The sequence below is a fragment of the Scyliorhinus torazame genome, chromosome 12, assembly GCF_047496885.1.
Source record: "Scyliorhinus torazame isolate Kashiwa2021f chromosome 12, sScyTor2.1, whole genome shotgun sequence".
Taxonomy (NCBI): domain Eukaryota; kingdom Metazoa; phylum Chordata; class Chondrichthyes; order Carcharhiniformes; family Scyliorhinidae; genus Scyliorhinus; species Scyliorhinus torazame.
This window is the reverse complement of record NC_092718.1, coordinates 164,065,146-164,077,874: the sequence shown is the minus strand read 5'-3', so window position 1 is coordinate 164,077,874 and position 12,729 is coordinate 164,065,146. Positions and strand designations below refer to the sequence as shown.

At 52.8% G+C, this 12,729-nt stretch overlaps 1 protein-coding gene across 2 annotated transcripts in view; it reads left to right on the top strand.

Moving 5' to 3' along the window:
- Positions 1-12,729, top strand: part of tmem132e (transmembrane protein 132E) — a 951,562-nt gene that overhangs the window by 267,984 nt on the left and 670,849 nt on the right. The gene's annotated exons all lie outside the window — the stretch shown is intronic.

Sequence of the window (12,729 nt, the reverse complement as noted above, 5' to 3'; positions counted from 1 at the left end):
GAGGGGAGGAGCGTGCCAGAGAGGCGGCGCAGGCTGCCGCAGAGGGGCAGGAGGCAGCCGCCCAGGCTGGAGGGACACCTGACCGACAGGACGAGGAGGGGGAGGAGGACGTCGCGGCCCCGCACCCGAGGGCGCCCCGTGTGTACCGGCCCCGGCAGTCATACCAGGACCTCACGGACCGGGAATGCAGGAGGAGACTCCGGATGAGGCGGGAAACCGTGGCACACATCTGCCACCTGCTGGTACACCTGTCACCGCGTGGCATTGGCGGGGGACACCCTCTCCCCGTGTCCGTCAAGGTTACGGTTGCCCTGAACTTTTATGCAACGGGGTCATTCCAGGCACCAAGTGGGGACCTGTCCGGCATATCGCAGACATCGGTGCATCCGGGCAGTGACAGATGCCCTATATGCCATGGCGCACCGCTACATCCGCTTCCCTGTGGACCGGGCCAGCCAAGATGCCCGGGCCGTGGGCTTCTCTGCCGTGGCCGGGTTCCCCATGGTCCAGGGCGCGATTGATGGGATGCACGTCGCCATGCGGCCACCTTCAGATAACAGGGCCGTGTTCACCAATAGGAAGGGGATCTATTCGATGAACATACAGGTGGTCTGCGACCACTGCATGATGATCCTGCAAGTTTGCGCCCGTTACCCAGGCAGTGTACACGACTCATACGTGTTGTCGCGGTCATCCATCCCCGGCATGTACGAGGGACGCCATCCCCGGCTGAGGGGCTGGTTGCTGGGCGACAGGGGCTACCCATTGCGATCGTGGCTGATGACGCCTGTACGGAGGCCACGCAATGAGGCGGAGAACCGCTACAATGATGCCCATGTAGCGACAAGGGGTGTGATAGAGAGGTGGTTTGGCGTGCTGAAGATGCGTTTCAGGTGCCTGGACCTCTCTGGGGGCGCCCTCCAGTATCGGTCAGATAGGGTCGGCCGCATCATTGTGGTGTGCTGCGTCCTGCACAACATAGCCCAACAGAAGGGCGATGTGCCGCAGGCAGAGGAGGGCGGAGTGGAGGAGCAGCAGGAAGAGGCGCAGTCCTCCCCAGATGATGGGGATGGGGGCAATGGTCAGGGCAGACGGGCTAGACACAGGCGGGTGGCTGTCCACCGTTACCGGCTGGCCCAGCGGGCACGGGACAGACTGATAGCCGCCCGCTTCACTGACTAGATGGGCGTGGGAATCGGGTAGTATGGCCACAGACCGCACACCATGGCAACAGCCGACCACCCCCCACCCATCCACCCACCCAGCACCCTCACCCCCTTCCCCAACCCCACCCACCCCACCCGCATGCACACCACCCCACCCCATCGCCGATCCACCTGCGGCACAACGGCCGGGCTCACACAGTTGCGGGTGGACGCGTGTCTATTGCAGGCCATGGAGGACGATGACAACCCGCCCTGCGGTGAGCTCCTGGCTCCACATCGTTGGACTATGTCTGACCCATGGCCACAGTATCACCATCCACCCGGACCATCCCTGCATGCGGCTGTGACACTGCAGCGCACGGTCCGGTCCTCTGCCCGGGGGGATGTTGATGGCGGCCCAGGGGGAAGGGGGCAGACTCACCTGGGGCTGAGATAAGACCACCCCTCACACACACACTTGCGCTCAACGTACATGACACCCCCGCACGCTTTGGACAGAGCACAAAGGCATCTTTTGTAGGTGTAACATTGACTTTAATAACCAAAGGAGTTCATGCACGTGCCCTAGCCCCTAAAACTCATCTGTGCCCTGCACCCGTGCCAACTTACTCAGTGTCTAATTGTTTGGCCTTACGGGCTCTTTGACTACGTCTACGTGGTTCCCCAGACGGTACAGCAGAACTGGAGGTGGACTCCTGTGATTCCTGCCCTCTGACACTGGATCCCTTTGGCGGCCGTTTCCTGGGGCGTCCTGGCCTAGATGGGCCAGGCTGCGGCCCGGGAGACTGGGATGGCGAGCTGCCAGCCTGTCCTGCCCGTTGCCCACCCGATGCACCTGGGACAGAAGGGGGGGAGTCCGAGGTGTTCCCGGACCTCCCCTACAGGGGGACCCGGGACGGACCACACCACCTCCTCCTCCCTCGGGGTGCCCGATGGCCCCCAGGCCTCTACATGGGTGGGGGATGCGAACTGGCCATCCGACGCCCCCCCGGCATCTGGCGCTGCCAGTCCTGGAGGCCCGTGCTGGTATCGACAGGGGTCTGCAGGTTTGCAGCCATGGAGCCCAGGGGGTTGGCAAACCCTGTCTGTGACAGTGCGACGCCGGCTCGCACATGGCCACTGGCGCCGATGCCCTCAGCAATGGCCTGCAGAAACTGGGCCATGGCCTGCAGAGACTGGGCTATGGCCTGCTGAGACTGGGCCATGGTGTTGAGCGCCTCTGCCATCTGGCGCTGGCACTGGCTCATGGCCTCCTGTGAGAGGGCAGCCATGTCCTGGGCCACAGACGCCGCCTGCATGGAAAGCCCCAGGCCTCGCAAACCGTTCCCCATATCTGACACCGTCGCACCCATTGCCTCCACCGCGGACGCCACCCGTGCGGTGTCGGCCTTGGTGGCACGCATGACCGGCACCACTTCCAGCTCCTGGACGCGGGTGGACTCCTCCACCTGCGACTGCAGCCGCTGCAAGCCGGCCGTCACCCTCTTCGCTCGTCTCCGGGACGGTGGTTGCATCGGATCTATGTGTGGGTGTGGAAACTCCAGGAACCCGAGATCCATCTGGGCGGCAGATGTTCGCTTGGGCTGGGCTGCCCTCCGACCGCCCGGCCCCTCTGCTGCTCCTACCTCCACCTGCTGTACCGGGACGGCTGTGTTGTGCGCACCAGTGAGTGTACCAGACGCCTCATCACTAAAGTGCCCAACCGAGGTGAGTGTTTCTGCGATGGTGGAGGGTGTTGGTGACAGCAGTGGCGTTGTGTCGTGCTCTTCGTCCCACTCTGAGTCCATGGCACTTTGGGGTGGGGGTTTGTCTCCACCCATCCACTCTGAGTCACTGTCCGGTACTTCGTCTTCCTGGGTAGTGCTGTCCCGGGTAGGGGTGTCCTGGGTAGTGCTGTCCCGGGTAGGGGTGTCCTGGGTAGGGGTGTCCTGGGTAGTGGTGTCCTGGGTAGTGGTGACCTGGGTAGTGGTGTCCTGGGTAGTGGTGTCCTGGGTAGTGGTGTCCTGGCTCGGATGTGACGGGGGCCTGTGGCTGCCCCCCTCGTCGCTGGGTGGCACACGCCTGCGTCGTCGCTCCCGCACGTGACGGGGGTGTCGTCTCCCTGTTGCCCCAGGTCACTCTGTCTCCCGTGGTGTGCGAGGGGCATCCTGCGGGCGTCGCATGCCGGAGGGTCCGGGTCTCTCCGTCTCCCGTGGTGTACGAGGGGCATCCTGCGGGCGTCGCATCCCGGAGGGTCCGTGTCTCTCCGTCTCCCGTGGTGTGCGAGGGGCATCCTGCGGGCATCGCATGCCGAAGGGTCCGGGTCTCTCCGTCTCCCGTGGCCTCCGAGGGGCATCCTGCAGGCGGTCTGCATCTGCGGGGATGGGTGCCTCGACGTTTGCTCCTGCGATACACAATGAAGCATGCATGGTTAGACACGCAGGCAGTGATCAGGTGATATGGGGGAGGGGGGATATGGGGACGGGCTGTCGGTGGCTCACTTGCTAGTACGCCCCCGACCTCTGCATCAGCAACCTCTCGGTCCTCAGGTCTGCCAGCCAGTTCCAGGGCCCTTTCCTCGTGTTCGGTCAGTGGCCTCTCATCAGCGGGGCCTCCTCCAGTCCTCACATGCTCCCTATTGTTGTGTGCGCGCTTCTCCTGTGGCGGGGGGGTGGGTGGGGGTGGTGGCAGGCGTAAAAGGCAACAGTGTTAGGCAGGTATATGAATGCACGCCATCGGTTGCGCGTGCATTGCAGAGGTTAAGGTTAGGGCTGGATTCACTTGGGGATATGGGGGAGGGGGGATATGGGGGAGGGGGGATATGGGGGAGGGGGATATGGGGGAGGGGGGATATGGGGAGGGGTGATATGGGGGATATGGGGAGGGGGGATATTGGGGAGGGGGTTATATGGGGGAGGGGGGATATGGGGGAGGGGGGATATGGGGGAGGGGAGGATATGGGGGAGGGGGGATATGGGGAGGGGGATATGGATATCGGGCGGGGGGGGTGAGGCTCACCCTGCCTGCTCTGACGAGGTCGTTCACCTTCTTGTGGTACTGGGTGCCTGTCCGTGGTGTCAGGGCCGCAGCAGTGACGGCCTCTGCCACCTCCCTCCACAGACGCCGGCTGTGGCGTGGGGCAACTCTGCGGCCATGCCCGGGATACAGGGCGTCCCTCCTCTGCTCCACTGCGTCCAGGAGCGCCTCCACATCCCGTGACTGAAACCTCGGTGCTGAGCGGCGGCCAGCCATCCAGTCGGGTGTTTAGGTCGGGTGTTCCGGTCGGGTGGGGGGGGGAGCAGCGCGGCCTTATGAGCCGTCACGCCATGCGGCGTGTATGACGCTGCATGGCGTGAACCACGTGCGCAAGCGCGGATCCCGTCACGTCGCTGCTAGCCCATTTCGGGCCGGAGACTTTTGAACCATTTTTCCGACGTGACGCAAGTCAGATTTGCGCCGTTTTTTGCGCCGATCGGCGGACTTTGCGCCGATAACAGAGAATTTCGCCCCTGAAGTCTCCTACTGTGCTGTTTCTGTTTGCACATTCTCGAACTGCGAGCGTGGCGGGGCCCGTGCTGCCTTTGCCATTCTCCATACACATTTATTTACCGGATCAAATTAGAGGTTGTGGGAGCTCATAAAGTCGATTCCTAGGATGTGTTCAGCTATCTGGGGTAGATCGACCAAAACTACGGGGTGTTTAGTCGTAATGTTCCCTATTTGTATCGCTACAGGGGCTGTGATGTGTCCTTGTTGTAAATGACCTGTAAAGCCGCTGAGTGTGATGGTGTCTGTTGTGGGCCACATGTCTCGTTGAAACATCGTGGAGGAATTGAGTGTGGTGCGGGACCCTCCTGTGTCCCAAAGAAATTCTACGGGGTGTCCCTGGACTTTGCCTGCTACTACCGGTCTACCGGACTTGTCCCAAAGGGTGTCGCAGACCCAAGTTGGGGAGCCCGAACACCGTCAGTCGGTGCCGTTCATGTCTGCGTTCTCCGAACGGGCGCTAACGCTATGGATTGGCTTTGCCCTATTCTTATTTAAGGTGCCTGTCTGTTGGGGTTTCTGCTGCTTTTGGGGCACGTTGCACTCTCGTGCATAGTGCCCTAATTGTCCACAGTTGTAGCATTCCTGGGATTTAGGCTGTGGTGGGCTTTTGCTGCCCTCATTTACCCATGCGGGGTTCTGGTGCGTCCTAACTGGATTCATGTCTGCCTGCTCTTCCTCTGGTTTTGCAAATGCGGGTTTGCCTTGGACGGATTGTTCCCAAGAGCGGGACAATCTTTTCAGAACCCATTTCTCGTTGTGGGCCTCGTCTGAGGGGTCGTAATTTGCGCAAGCTCTCTGTCCTGCCTCTGTCGCATGAGAGATCAGGATTCAAGTCCATTTGGCCATATTATCCGCGGACAAATGGGCGTGGGCTAACTCTCCAAATACTGCTGTGAAATGTATCCACAAGCATCCAGCAAATGCTGTGGGATGCTCTGTTTTCTTTTGCCTATACTTGTTTAGGCCTTCTACGGGGTCTCCTCTGTTATAGCCGATCACATCCAGAATCGCTGTGTACATTTCTTGGAGTGTGCCTCCTCCTACATTCTGTGGGTCGGGAAGGGCTGCCACGACTGAAGGGCCGAGGCTTAAAACTGTGAGCTTCACTTGCTCCTTTTCGTCCAGGCCGTACATGGTAGCGTGCTATTTAACTCTCGCAAAAAACTGGTGGGGGTCTGATGTGGGAAGGAACGGTGTAATTTTTCCATACGCATCCCATAATTGGGTCACGGTTAACGGGGTTGTATATAGGAATTCTGCATTTCCTTCTGCTGTAGCCCTGCGGTGTGTGGTTACAAGGTCCATGGGGGTGTGTTCTGCCTGTTCAGTCGGGGGTTGGGGTGCTTTCCTTTTTTGTGGCTTTTCTTGCGTACATGTCCCATGTACATATCTGTGGGCAGTTTCATTTAACTCTTGCCAATCGGGGCCGTTTTCCTGGTCTAACTGGGGTCCAAACGTACTTTGAAACCCATTCTGGCCAGAAAGCAGAGATTGCAATTCTGCAATTTGCTTCCGGATCTTTGCGTGATCTTCGGAGCTCTGCCTTTGTTCCGTCGTGGAAGTGTGGAGCGCTCATAGGGCTGTTTTTAAATCATTGCACTGTTTCTGCAATTGCTCTACCTGTTGTTCGGTTTCTTGTCTTACCTAGACCGCTCGTTGCGTGCCCTGGTAGGCCTTATCGTACTGGGTCTGAAAACTACTCAAATGGGTGAGTCAAGACTGGTGTGCCCTGCTTTGCATCATCCACCTCTCTGTCCCTCGCTGCCAGCTGTTCTCTTAACTCCTTATTCTCCTTCTCAAATTCGCTCACATTTCCCTCACTATTTCTGTCTCTCTCCTCAATCTCTCTACGGAGCGTCCGACCGACCTCCTCTGTGCCTCGCAATTGTGCCAAGCAGGACACGATTGCCATCGGCCTGCGAGCTTTCCCCAAGCTCTTCTTATGAATCTCTGACAGCGGGCGTCATTCTCCGACCCCCCGCCAGGTTGGAGAATGGCCGTTGGCCGCCGTGAATCCCGCCCCCGCCGAAGTCTCCGGTACCGGAGATTGGGCGGGGGCGGGAATCGGGCCGCGCTGGTTGGCGGGACCCCCCGCTCAATTCTCCGGCCCGGATGGGCCGAAGTCCGGCCCAGAAATTGCCTGTCCCGCCGGCGTAAATCAAAGCTGGTATTTACTGGCGGGACCAGGCGGCGTGGGCGGGCTCCGGGGTCCTGGGGGGGGTGCGCAGGGCGATCTGACCCCGGGAGGTGCCCCCACGGTGGCCTGGCCCGCGATCGGGGCCCACCGATCCGCGGGCGGGCCTGTGCCGTGGGGGCACTCTTTCCCTTCCGCCTCCGCCACGGTCTCCACCATGGCAGAGGAGGAAGTGACTCTCCCCACTGCGCATGCGCGGGAAACTGTCGGCGGCCGCTGACGCTCCCGCGCATGCGCCGCATTTCCGCGCCAGTTGGCGGGGCACCAAACGCAATTTCCGCCAGCAGGCGGGGCGGAAATCCCTCCGCCGCCGGCCTAGCCTCTCAATGTTGGGGCTCGGCCCCCAAAGATGCATTCCGCATCTTTGGGCCGGCGCGATGCCCGTCTGATTGGCGCCGTTTTTGGCGCCAGTCGGTGGACATCGCGCCGTTGGGGGAGAATTTTGCCCAGGTTCTCCCACCAAGTATGTCCTATACTCCCGGGACCTGTTTCGTAATTGGCGCAGAATTCACTCCAGAGGGGCCATCCTTTCCCTTTGAGATATTTTCTGATCTCTTCTTCCCATACGGACACTGTCTTATTCTCTTATTCTACTGGTCGCTGCGACTTCGAATTCTTGGGGGTTCATAAGGCGTTCCATTGCCTTCATTGCCATTTTCTCTCGATCTCTGGGTTCTCTCCTGAATTTGGAACAGGGGGTGATAAAGTGGTGATGTAAACACGGGTACGGCTTACGCTATTTCCCGGCCGACAAAACTCCCGACAGTTTCACGCAACAAAATCTCTCAGGTTTACCTTATATCCCTGTTAGTACGCATGCATTAACACACTTCCGAATCTCAGAGGTTTGATCAGTATCGTTCTCACACTTGTGGTTTCTCTGTTTCCAATTGGATTTTATATTCAAATTTGGGTTCTCTCCGAATAGCTATGCCACTTCTCGGTTGAGTCCCGTCAGAGGTCGCCAGTAAATGTTGCTCTCTTTGTTTGGTTCTGAATATGGCGGACAACATGTTCACCTTCCTTAATTCTAATTACGTTTGCTCCAGAGTCGCCAGGTATCTTTTGATACCGCCACAAGGTTCAAACCGAATACTGACCAAAGACTCGATACACCAGTTAACATGCACAAAACTCTACAGACTAAACTATCACTACTGCTAAAGCCTATACTTAGCTTCGGGTGCCCACTCAGTCAGAGGAACAATGGCTGTTGTTCGGTTCTGAGGCTGCTGTGGTCGAACTGGGAAAGGGGAACCGCTAAGGTCGTCTGTCTGGTAGCATGCATTGACCTTGGACTTACTTGCTTCTGGTGCAGCTGATGGACAGATCTCTCCTCGGTGAGGGCAGGGTCCAAGAGAACGATTCTCTCTTGGGGGCTCCTTTGTATACCCAAAGAGGCTTCGCGCTCTTTTGGGCGGGCCTTGAACTTGGCCCCAATCAATTGGGCCGTTTCTTGATCATTCATATTGATCTTGTCCAATAAAGGGGTGGGTGCCCTGATGGCTGGTCGTGTCCTCGGTGGCCGTTGTCCTGCTTTGTTTCGGTCTCCTCTGGCGCCGGGGTGTCTGCTTTAGTATCGGTTACTCAAATGTTACTCTTTTGTTTCCGGAGATGGGCCATTAGTATGCTAATGGGCCTGCAGTTTTGGTCTTGTCTGGGAGCTGCAGCTCCAATATTCAGACAAACCCTGAACCTGCTTGTTTTCTCAATATTGTCCATTTTCCCTGCAATCTTTGCAAAGTGTCCATTTTGTAATCGGGAAGTGGCCATCCCAGATGGCTACAGTCCAAACAAATGAATCTGTATTATTTTTTTCTATCTGCAAAATCAAAAGAACACGTCATGATTGGAGAGGGCCCTATTTCTTAATTTGTAGTTTTCTATTCTTGTTTGGATATTTCAGAAGTGCCCTCTCCAGGACTTCCGGATTTCGTTTGCCACCATTTCTTTCCTTTTTCTTTTTTAACTGTTTTTTAAAAATGTTTTGCGTACATCATACAATTAAGGCCTGTTAAGCCTCCTCCTTCTATCATTGCACCCCTGAGTGAGATTCGAAAAATCTCAAACTCCTCCTCCTTTGCTCTCTGTGGTCAAATCAGGTCGAAGCTTACCCTGATACATTTCGGGTATTGCTACTGGATTTACTTCAATTTCTTTATTTCTGATTATGACAGGATGTTTATGAAAGGTAAGTTCTGAACATGACATATTCACTTAATCATCTGTCCTATCTGTGCTGCTAACAGGTTTCAATTCACTGACATCCCACTCTACTTCATCACATAATACTAGTCAGTGCAGTAATACCCTGACACTCATAACCAAACATTTCTTTCCCTCTAAAGCCTCTCCATCATCCGGGGTTTTTAATTTATCCACAGAATCCCCATCCCTGTATTGCGGTCTATTCTGCTTCATATATTTTCCAAATCCCGGGTCAATCATTAATTTAGTGCAACATTCTTTTTTCCCTTGTCCGAGCGGTTTGGTGATATGATCTATTCTGTGGCATGGCATCATTGCAGTGATACAGTCTCTAAACACTGTTATGCTAATTTTACGTCCTCGGGTCATCCCAACATCTTTTAAACTATATACTCCCTCACTAATTGGTACTATAGGTTTATCACTTCTCCACAATCCTGCACATCCTTTCACAATCACTTCGTCATCAGCTAGGTTTTCTCTGCAGTAATTACAATTGGTCATTATCACACCATCCCATACACAATTACACCTCCCACAAAATCTATCTTGTGGTCACAAACTTCAACCATCATTGTTGCCTGATATTTCACAAATTTCCCTGGGAGTCGCAGCATTTCCACATCGTTATTTTAAATGCAGTATCAAATCGCCTGAACACTCTGTATCTGCCATTCTCCGAGGTTTCATATGACTACTCCCTGTCCAAACTACTGGGCTACAAAACGCGCCACATCCTTGACACGATGTTTCATTATGTTCACAATGAATCATTTTAAACTGAGGTCCATTAATAACAGCCCTTGATCTATCATCCCATATTCTCAATTCCTTACTGATTACGTTTCTTCGTTTGCTACCGATAGGTTGCCTATGGATTATAATAATCCCTCTGTTATTATTTAATTGTGTCAGATGTTTTAGTTCTGATACAATTTCTCTTGCTCCAGATGCCATGTTTCTCTAATTCAACTGTGTGTTCACTCAAATTCTTAACAATCTTGTCTTTACCTTTGACAGCTTCACTGATTACTTTCCCCGTGGTTTTAGTTGGTAGTTTCACCCAAACTTCCTCTGTGTTATCAATTGGTTTTAATATCCTAATTTTTCCTGCATCTATTTTTATTAAATCTTTTCCTGCCATCAGATTCTCATTTCATGATACTGCAAGTAATTCTCTTAATTTAACTTCTGGTCTAACATCTTTATTCCCTAATGCTCCTTCTACCATGTATTTAAAATTCCAAACATCATTTTCCCTGCTCGTGACTTTCTTTTGAGTCATCAGGCACTAGGACCCTGGTGGAGCTGTGCCGTGTCAATTTCAACATGTTAGTCTCAAAGTAATTTCCTGCACCAAGCTCTGACTGCTCGCAAGTAAAACGTCCTTTTGTGTTTATGCTAAGACCAATTTAGTTCTGAACATACTAATTTACTACCTCATAATACTGATCACATTTCTACCTGCCGTTTATAACTTCTAATAGATGTGAAACTCGCTTTTTAAAAAAAATACAACATTTTAAAAACTAGAAACACCAAAGGAAATTCACAAATCCTTATCAAACACACATACACTCATTCATCCACTGAAATCTCCACTCAAACGAAAGGAATTCAAAGCAGTCTACTTTCATGCATCCCAACAAACTGAACAATAAAAGTTTGAATTTGCAAAGAAAACTCAATATAGCGGACAGTGGTCTCCATTCTTAAGTCTCCTAACCTAACTTCTATCGCCTGTGCTGACCCAAACTCGCGCAGCTGCTTGTTTCTGTTTGTCTCCGTTCACAATTAGTGGTATAGCTTGATTTTCATTTGCAAATTTACAAAGTGTTTTAAGGATCCCGATTGGATCTCTTTGTTGCAGGGCTTTAGGTATTTTAACAAAAATTGAGACCCCCTCCGTTCTCTCTTATCCAGGAGTTTTTTTGCCTCTTTTAATCTTTTCCACTCTCGTTTCATTGCTTCAACTCTCTTGACCGTGTTTCAGAGCAAGAGGATTATTCTAATTGCCATTTTTTGGATTTCTAACTTCTGTTCCTGGTTGTCCCTTTCGGTTGCAATCTGAAATTAAGGATGAGTGCCCTTTCTGGACCCTATCCAAGGCTAACTAAGGCACCATCTTCCTGTTTTAGTTAAGGGTCGATTGGTTATTGGTCTCTAAAGGATTCTAGGCATCCCTATTCCTCTAGGATACCCTCACAATCTGCCTTACTCTAAGGATGATTTGTTTTTTGGCCTCCTTTTACCAGTAATGGATGCAAGATTTTTAGTGCTGTCACTAAGATGTCTCGCAGACCTTTACTCAGGGTCAGTATTTTCTAGTCTACTGATCTTCACACCCAACCTGAGTTTTTGTCCCCTCGATCCACAGAATATCCTTCCAAAAGTCAATCACACATGACTTTCCAAACTAAACTCGGCAGGTAAAGTTCGCCTCACACATAGACCAGAAACTTCTAATATTCCAGCCTTTGTGCCGGTTAGAAACTTCTAATATTCCAACTGTTATTTGGGAACTAGAAACTTCTAATATTCTAGCCCCTGTGTCGGTTAGAAACTTCTAATATTCTAGCCTCCACTTTGCTCAACTAGAAACTTCTAATATTTTAGCCTCGCTTTACCTAGAAACTTCTAATATTCTCGGCCTCCACGCTGGGTGCCATGGAGTAATTTAAAACAACCCGCTGGGTCCTGATGCCCCACAAACTTTCAACTTTCAAAATGAACCATGTTTGGGCGCCATGTATTTAAACCTCACCACTATTCTTAGAATTCTTAGGTTTCCCTTTTGTCAAACAAGTGTCAAGAGATTCTAAATGGTGGGCATGGATTCTCACTCCCTGACTCCTGTGCAGACTTAGGTGGGTGCTGTTCGGGTCAAACTAGGGTTTCAAGTTATCCCCCGGCATAACCCATATCTTCATAGAAGAATTTTATCTACTTACCACTTCGTAGCATCGATCCTGGGTCCCGCATTGCTAAGTAAGTAAAGTAGACTTTTGTAATAACCACTGTTTCAGGTTAAAACTTTAAGTTATTTTATTATTATTATGGTGACCCATCCCCATAAAGAACCGAGGATGGAATTTGTACAGCATGATAGATGAGATGGTAGTGATGTGGGAGTATCTGTGATACAATCAGTGCTGATATATGTCTCCCGTGAATGTTGTTTGAAGAGTGTCCCTGAAGAGTGTGGCCCATTGAGTGCATAATGCCACAATGAGTGTGTGATATTGGAGTGAGCAGAAGATTAACTTATCCTGGCGGAATGAATGAGATCATTCTTTGTCCACTGGATAGCATTCCAGGGCTTAGCTCCCGTACCAGCTTCCCCGAACAGGCGCCGGAATGTGGCGACTGGGGGCTTTTTACAGCAACTTCATTTGAAGCCTACTTGTGACAATAACGATTTCCATTTCATTTCATTTCATTCAGCTATGGTCTGTTAGGACAGAGAGGTGAAGTTGGTGTGTTTGCTTGATGCCATCTCTCGGGTGCAGCAGATCCCAGTGTTGGTGTACTCTGATCAAAGCCTCGAGGGAGACGTGGCCAAATCTTGGGCCAGCCTTCTTCTGCTGTGCAGACATTGCGCCAAGGCTTTGCCCTGTTCCTGACCCTTCCATC